Source organism: Alligator mississippiensis, chromosome 4, assembly GCF_030867095.1.
Source record: "Alligator mississippiensis isolate rAllMis1 chromosome 4, rAllMis1, whole genome shotgun sequence".
Lineage (NCBI taxonomy): Eukaryota > Metazoa > Chordata > Crocodylia > Alligatoridae > Alligator > Alligator mississippiensis.
In genome coordinates this window covers 194,585,209-194,591,235 of record NC_081827.1, presented here as the reverse complement: position 1 = coordinate 194,591,235, position 6,027 = coordinate 194,585,209, and the positions used below count along the sequence as shown (strand labels likewise).

Here is a 6,027-nt window from a genome sequence, read left to right as displayed (position 1 = left end):
TGGCAAACTGTGGGCACGTAGCCAACACTTTTTTTATACTCAGTATAAAAAAGGGTTGGCTGCCGGTCTGCACTATGCTGATTACTTCCAGTCCACAGTTTGCCGGTCCATGGTTTCCCAGTCTGTGGTCACTTCCGGTCTGGCAGCCAGCTCTCCTGTGGATCAGCAGCCAATCCTTCATGGCCTGGCACCAGGCCATGGCCTAGGGGTTGGGAACCCCTGAAATACAGATTCCTCTTCTTCCACCAACTAAACTAGTCTGTTTAGAAGTTGAACAGAAGTTGAGCAGAAGTGTTTCTGTTCACCAGCTAAATTGATAGAATTATTGAAATTGGTTATGATGGCTGAGGTGTTGCCCTGTGGGGTCAGGCCGACTCTCGGGATCTCAATATTTCACTGTTAGACAGGAGGGTGTGACACAATTGCACATATACAAACACACAAATCAATTAGGTGCATACACACACACACTACCAGCTCAGGCATATACACATCCAAACCAGCCTAGGCACATGCATACCTATCACCATTCAAGCACATACACTATACACCCCAAAAGTTAGACACAGATCACTAATTCATATATCATGCACACAATGCCATATATATATATATGTATATATATATACACACACACACACTCACCAGTTCACACACATACAACCCACCTACACATACACACAGGTAAGTTCCTAACTTGGATGGTACAGTGTGTATGTGTGTGCTTGGGATACTTGGGGGAAGGTTAAGGTGAGAGAGAGAGTTAAAGTGTAGGGAGTGAAAGTTGCCAGAACCAGGATTAGAACTGGTGGACTAGAGAGAAGCTGGATGAGGAAATGAGGCTTGGGGTTACTTAAGGTAGATTGGGGCTGGAAACTGAGGCAGACAGCTGAGATATTGGGGGGGCAGATAAGTGGTGGCAAGGAGGAAAAAGTCAGGAAACAGACAAAAAACCAACTCAAAATTTCAAAATAATAGGTTTATTATACAGCCAACACACTACACAGCCCCATGAAGTTATTGGTGCGCGCGCGCGCGCACACACACACACACACACACACTGGCAGCAGAAGAAAGAGACTCGGTGGAAGGGCTGGAGTCCAGGTGAGGAAGAGAAGCAGAGTCCAAGTCCTTGATTGAAGAGGGGGTGAGGGGTGATAGCTACCTATCCAGGCTGGAACGGGATCCTTGTCCAATACGTGTTGTCTAGTCGGGGGTTGCCGGCAGGGCCTCTGGGTGGATAGGTGGTGTGACATGGTGCTGGTCCAGATAGAGAGGGTGTCCCAAGGAGTCAGTCTCCACTACCCCTTTTATGGGGCAGACTACCTCTAATCTCTTATGGGGAGGGCCTGTCCAGGCAATGTCAGTCCTGTACCAGAGGGTTCCAGGTGTTCTTACTGAGCATGTGCAGCCTGGCACAATGGTGGGTTACCTCATCTTTTGTTTTTTGAATGCTGAGGGTGGTTCCAATGGCTGGATCATTGGTCCAGGTATTGGTGTTGATGGTTCGGTCATTCAGAGGGAGCTATTTTTAGACCTACTGCCATTGTCTCTCAAGCACCCTCATTCATCCCCATTCATTCAGGAACCAAGTTACGTAGGTGGGGTAGGTGTGAGTCATGGGTTACACAACCAGGCCTGGGGACAGAATGGAGACTTGACAAACAAAATGGAAACTTGACATGACTTATGCTGACTTACATATGTAGGCCTAAATCATATAGTACCAGTAAAACAGTAATATAGAACAGTAGAAATCAATATAAACATAATAATTATACAATATAAGGAAGGAGAAAAAACAAAACAAATACAACTTGCTACCAAAATAAAATACTGAACACTGAATACTGAATACTGAAAATACTGAACACTGAAAATACTGAAGCTTATCCTATGTCTTAGCTCACTTATACTTATCTATAGGGAATAGAGAGGGAAAGAAAAAGTCAGAAATGGTTGGGGAAGGGGAGGGAATGCATTTTAAAAGAAAAAAAAAGAAAAAACTGGGGGTTTTGCTACAGAGGCATATAAGGAGGTATCTCATTTTTGTACCCACAGTGGTAAACATCATTCAGATGTTTTGTTTCCGGTATCAACCAGCCTCTTAGGGACAGCTAGATCCAACTCTTTTATAAAAGTAAATAAAGAAATAGAACATTAATTATATGGGTCAGTTTCTAAATCACTTCCCAAATTTTTCATTATGAAAAAAGGATCATTTCCCAAAGAAAACTAATTAGGGTGCATGAGGGAAATGGGAATACTTGGGGCTCGCTGTTTCTACAAAGGCAAGGTGTGATTGGATATAAAAAGGGATAGCAAAAAAACCTATTCTCTTGGAGTTCTTTTACATCTTAAAGACAGTAGCAAACTACAAAAAAAGTTCAGGAACAGAAAAGGAAATTCTGAAATAAAAATGGATAAAAAAAATAAGCTAGCTGTTGTAAGGAGTGACCTAGAAACCGCTACTCAGAGACGAAGCAAACAAAATGTTATGTGACGAATGCCCATCTGCAATGATAAGGAGGAGACAGTCTGAGATAAAGGGGGCTTGAAAACAAAATGGAAAAAACAGGGAACTGGGTTAAAAGGGCTCATTAAAATACTAAAAATCACGCCCCTAGGTGGGGAAAAAGTATGCTAATGAACCCATATGTATGTAAATGAGATACATGGCTAAAACACAGGTATAGAGACATGCTCAGTAAAGAACTCCTTGCGTCACTCCTTTATAACCAATTAGCAAACAAGGATGCTTATGAAGGTTCAAAAACTCCTGTATAAAAGATGCTTAGAAATAGTGATCTGGGTGCTTGTTATGTGAAATTATTCCGCTAGCACCTTTCATTGCTAGCAATAAACCTTCTTTATACTTTCACCCCTGGTATCTTTATTGGCCTTTGCATACCGGGCACGATCCCAGACTTGAGCTAGGGCTCAACATTGTCACTCTTTCAAGCATTCAGAGAAGGGGTAGACAGATGTCAATATTTGCTGCTGAGGACCAGTTCAGATGCAACTAGATGAGTTCTTGCACTACTATCAGATTGGTCAAATCATCTAGAACAGCATGATTTGCATCATTTATATTGAGAGGGTTAAAAAAATTATTCAAATTTTAATGGGCTCAAACTTGACCTATTTTCAAATGAAGTACTTCACTCCATGGTGACAGGGGTTGATTGGAGACTTCATTGAATGCTCAAATACATCTACTGACCAGATGAGTTATAAAATTATGTTACAAGTTTTATGAGGATGATTACCAGATTTCTAATACTGACCTGCCATTTCTTTTCATTTGATCAAAGAAGGTTCTGTGCCTGAAACACATGGAAAGTATACATTTGTTTCTACCTACTTTTTCAGTTCAGATTTACCTGAATATTTTTGGTTCTCAAATTAACAGAGACGCAACATTAACTAATTATTCAGTGAATCAACTCATCCATGAATAATTCTGAAAGTAACATGACAACCCATACTTAAGGGATCTAATGAAATGAAATTCTATGTCTTATGCTAGTAATCAGGAAACTGGGAATAAACTAACTGTAGTTTTTATCAAATGCACATGGCAATGCAAACTTGTACATGTACTGTCAGCAAGGGAATAAACTTGAAGAAGATGAGAGTCTGATCCAACACCCATTTAAGTCAATGAAAAACTCTGCTGACTTTTTTGAAATTTGGGTTAGGTCACAAGTTATGACAGGAGAAGGTAAATCTCCAGGAAACTAACAGAAATAAAAAGATAAAAATAGCACAGTTACTCCACATAGAAATATTGGAATTGTCATGTAACATCAGAGCAATAATCTAATTTAAAAGTGTAACAGTGGATACTTGCTAGCCACTGAGTGGTTCTTTGTTCTGGCTTCCTCCACTCCCCTGCTCACTGATTTATTGCCCACCACACTATGATGTTACTACAGGTACTCCTCACTTAACGACTTACCTGTTTAACGACCGCGCGGACTTACGACCAGCTCTCCGAGCAGTCGGTATTTTGGAAACGGCTCGCCGCAGGTTCAGCACGGCGGGGAGGACAGCTCCCGCGCTCGTGGCCCGGGCGGGGCGGGGCGGGGCGCACGGAGCGAGCTTTCCTCACCGGGGCCGGGGCAGCTCCGCCGGCTCCCACCTGCCTGCAGGCGCGAGGGCGGCAGGGCGGAGGTCCTGGAGCGGCCCCGGGGCCAGGAGCGCTGGGGCCGGGATGCGTGCACGCCCACCCACTGGAAGGCGCCGGCCCGGAGCATGAGAGCAGGGCGGGCTCTTGCTCCGCCGATGCCGTTAGGACCCGCCCGCCCCAGCCCGGGGCCTCGCGGGGGCCAGGGCAGCAGCAGCGCCGGGCGCCCCGCTCCAGAGGAGGCAGCCCCCTCCCCGGCCATGCCAGTGCGGCCACGGGGTAAAATGCCTTCGTGCCCCAACTATGGCATGGGTCTGACCCCGAGCCAGAGGTGCCAGAGCCTCCAGCCAAGCCACTCCCCACCGGAGCACTGGCACAGCCCAGCCCAGCCAGTACCCAGTGCCCCCGTGGAAGGCTTGACACCCCCAGCCCAGGTCACAGCAGCTGGGGGAGCAGTGCCCCCAGCCCCACACGACAACAGCCGGCAGGGCGCAGAGCAGCCCCGCGCGCGGGTCTGGAGGGTCCATCTCTCGCCCAATTGCTGTTCCTCTAGACTGTGGGTCTCCTCCACAGAACTTCCCTTATGTCTTCTACACCTTCCCAGGATCTGATCCTGGTTTGTGATTGATTGAAAAGGTCCTATGTTTAGCTAAATTAAATTAGTCATCAACCAGACCCATCATCAGCCTCAGTCTATCACAGGGCTATATCCCTGATTCCTTTTCCTGGAATGATTTGAGCCCTTCCTCACAGAAATAGGCCTTTTTGGTTAATCATATTCTTCCTGGTTAGTCTGAAATGGGCAACCTCATCTCCACTGATGCAGCTCACTCAGATCACTCAACCTCCCTTCATAACCTAGCTTCAATTAACTCTAATTTGCAGCTAGGGTGGTCTATACTCTAACTGATCAGTGCTCCTTCTCAGTTTGTATTCAGTCACCTTCAGATTCTCACATAATTATGGCCCACTTTCTGCATAATTAACTTTCCTATCTCCTGGGCTTTGACAGATACCAGAGCCTCTTATAGCACTGTCTGGGTCCGGATTAATCATTTTCTATTCCTTGATCAGGCCTTATTCCCTTTCAGAATGCTTCATAACACAGTCTCTGTCCTAATCGATCAATCCCTCTCCCTATCTATTTTTTAGGTTATGTCATAGCCACATATAACACAGTCCATGCTCTGCTCAATCAATCCCCTCCTTTATCTAGTCTCAATTTGTTTCAGCAGTCAGTCTCATATAATTTAGGCATGGGTATAGCCCTTCAACAATCCATCTCTCTGCATTTTCTTTCATGTTACCTCCGGCCTCCACGTACTTTCACCTGGGAAGAAGATCAGAGTTCTCCTCATGCCCTTAACTGGGGAGATGATCTCCCTACCAGGATGCAGCAGCAACCTCAGGATCTATCTCCTACCCTCTCTGGAGATCAGAGCTCTTCTCTTCCCTTTGTGGTTGCTCATCCATGCTTCTACACAGAATCCAAGATCAGTCCCCTTTTTTTCCCCATTCCAGGAGCAAATGAGCTGGCCTGGAGCCCCTAGCTGACTTCCTTCTGAAAGAGAACCAGAATTCCTGGGGGTCTTATGGGAGTCAGCTGCACCACACTGCAGCATGCCAGCTTTAACTCCTTCACCACTGGCCCAGTTTCCATGGCCAGGTCTTCCAATCAGGCTTGCCCAGGCTCCCTGCTACACAAAGTAATACATCTTGTGATTATTATTTTTTTTCCTTTTTACCCCACATATTTTTCTTTCACATAAAAATCAGCATACTGTAGCTCTACAGCCATAGGAATTTAAGATGTCATACCATAATATCTTAGAAATGCAGGGTTTGATGGCACAATTCTGAAGCCCACACTTCTGTTGAGTTGCACTTACTTAAGTAGT

General features: G+C 45.3%; 1 long non-coding RNA gene across 1 annotated transcript; it reads right to left on the bottom strand.

The window, feature by feature from the left end:
* Positions 1–958: 958 nt before the first annotated feature.
* LOC132249898 (uncharacterized) lies at positions 959–4,215 on the bottom strand. Its single transcript, XR_009461370.1, has 3 exons — positions 3,962–4,215; positions 3,288–3,326; positions 959–1,638 (listed from the first exon to the last, which is right to left on the bottom strand). It is a non-coding gene; the product is annotated as an uncharacterized LOC132249898 (long non-coding RNA).
* Positions 4,216–6,027: the final 1,812 nt, after the last annotated feature.